General features: G+C 39.9%; 1 pseudogene; it reads left to right on the top strand.

Moving 5' to 3' along the window:
• The first annotated feature begins 2,084 nt into the window (after window positions 1-2,084).
• Window positions 2,085-2,581, top strand: part of LOC102844684 — a 2,168-nt pseudogene continuing 1,671 nt past the window's right edge.

The following is a 2,581-nucleotide window of genomic DNA, read 5'->3' as shown; positions in this document are numbered from 1 at the left end:
TGAAAGTTTTTACCCATTTCTGCAGTCTGAAATTGACCACACATGCACTCAAGATGGATTGATAATCACCAGTGATTGGAATACAACAATTAGGAATGAAAAGGATTGGAAGTTGAACTATGTGGCTTGAGTGATTGAAAAGATGTCAGAGATTTCATGATATTCTTTTGCAACGTGGGGTTATTAATAGTAAGGACCTTTCCTCAATAGAATAAATGGAGAGCACACATCTAGAATGCACCAGATGGAAATATACAGGAATCAAATCAATAGCATCTGTGGGAAGACATGATGGAGAAGTTCCTTGACATTGGTTAGAATAAGTTTAGGGGCCAACTGTGGAACAGATCATCATTTGCTTATATACAATTTCAAGTTAAAGCTGAAGAAAATAAAAATGAGTTCTTAAGAGCTAAAGAAAAACTGAGTATAACCCATCTAAATTTAGAGACCATCTCCAGAATAGATTTGATCTACTGAACACTAATACCTAAAGATTAGACAAGTTTCGAGAGCACCGAGGTTTCATGTCCTCTTAGAAAAGTTTGTTCTTTCTGCAGTCCATAGCATATTTAATATTCTTCACCAAAACCACAATTCAAATACATAGATTCTCCTCCAGTCTTCCTTATTCATTGTTCAACTTTCAGATGTACATGAAGCAATAGAAAAGGTCATGACTTGGTTCAGGTGCACCTTAGTCTTTAAGACTTCCTTGCTCTTTAGCACATTAAAGAGATCATTGACAACATATTTTACTAATACAATATGTATTTTTATTTCTTGACTGATACCACATTGTATGTTGATTGTGGATTCAAGCATAAATTAAATCATTGACAACCTCAATCTTTTCTCCATTCATCATGAGGTTGCCTCTTGATCTAGTGGTGAGGAATTTTGCTTTCTTGATGTTGAGATTTAAATTCATATTGAGGATTGTGGTCTTTGATCTTCTTTCGTAAGTGCTTCAAGTCCTTTTTACTTTAAGCAAGCAAGCTTATATCATTGGCCTAATGCAGTTTGTTGAATCTTCCTCAGTCCTGATGTCACACTCTTCTTCATATAGTCCAAATTTCCAAATCATTTGTTCAGCATATAGATGGAATAAATACAGATAAAGGATACAACCCTGACACACATCTTCCCTGATTTTTAAACCATGCTCTGTTCCCTTCTATTCAGATGACTGCTTTTTGAACTATGTAAAACTTCACAATAGCACAATTAAGTGTTCTGGGATTTGAATTCTTTTTAATCTTATCTATAACTTATTATCTCTACAGTCTAATATCTTTATATAGTCAATACAGAAGTAAACATCTTTCTAGTATTCTTTGGTCTCAGCATAGAGCCATCTGACATCAGGAATAATAATCCGTATTTAAATACTGCCAACCCAAAGGAATGCTGTTGGAATTCCCCAGCTCTTCTGCAGGAGAAAGATGGACAATTTCCTCCTGTGCGATTAAAAACCTGTCTGTAAAAACCCGTTGAAGGGTAAGGAATGAGGCCATTGTGATTTGACCGTGTACAACAGCAACAAAAATTTATTTTCAACAAAATGGATGGGGACTGTGACTGCAACAATGGGCTCAAAATATCAAAGGTTGTGAGAATAGTGCGGGATGGGACAAGGTTCAGATCTGCTATTCACAGGGTCCTTACCAGTTGTAGACAACTAGACTACTCCTAACAACAATGTGTTTTCATTCCAAAGAAGGTGATCCAGTGAGTGTGGAAATTAACTAGCAGTACCATTTCAAATATATGCAAGTAAAATCCTCCTGAAGATTACTTAAAAATGGCTGGAAGAGTACATTGGCAAGGCACTGCCAAAAATTCAAGGTGAATTTAGAAGAAGCCATGGAATGAAGTATTGCTGATGTCAGGTCATATGGGGAAAATGTAAATCAAAACCCCAAAAAATGAAAGTAAAAGTCTAGGGGCAGGTTCAGAAAATGAAAACTATTGTGTTCCCTATTTAAAGGCATGAAAGACTGAATGTCTTCAGAGAAGTTAAGATCTAGGTTCCACATCAGACAAGCAGTTCAGTGAGGCCAGCAGCATCCCTAATTCTCCCAATGGCCCTCCTGTTCTCTTTTCTGACAGCCCTGGTGGTCTCCAGCTATGGCCCTGTACCATCACTAGGCTGTGATCTGTCTCAGAACTATGTCTTGGCTTGTAAAGAGACCTTTGTGCTTCTAGGCCAAATAAGGAGACTCTCCCCTGCCTTTTGTCTCAAGGACAGACAGAACTTTAGATTGCCCCGGGAGATGGCGGACGGCAGCCACCTCCAGAAGAACCAGGCCGTCAGCGTCCTCCACCAGACCCTCCAGCAGATCTTCCAGCTCTTCCACACACAGGCTGCCTCTGCTGCTTGGAACACGACCCTCCTGGAGCAGCTCCGAAGTGGACTCCACCTGCAGCTGGAACACCTCGAGACCTGCTTTGTGCAAGAGATGGAAAAGGAGGAATCGGGCCTGGCAATCGATGGCCCCACACTGGCTGTGAAGAGGTACTTCCATGGAATCCATCGCTATCTGAAAGGGAAGGTATACAGTGACTGCGCCTGGGAGGT

Source organism: Elephantulus edwardii, unplaced genomic scaffold (genome assembly GCF_000299155.1).
Source record: "Elephantulus edwardii isolate Elephantulus edwardi_28Jun2011 unplaced genomic scaffold, EleEdw1.0 scaffold00014, whole genome shotgun sequence".
In the NCBI taxonomy this organism is placed as follows: Eukaryota; Metazoa; Chordata; class Mammalia; order Macroscelidea; family Macroscelididae; genus Elephantulus; species Elephantulus edwardii.
Note: the sequence above shows the minus strand (reverse complement) of the source record. Positions and strands in the feature narration are given on the sequence as shown.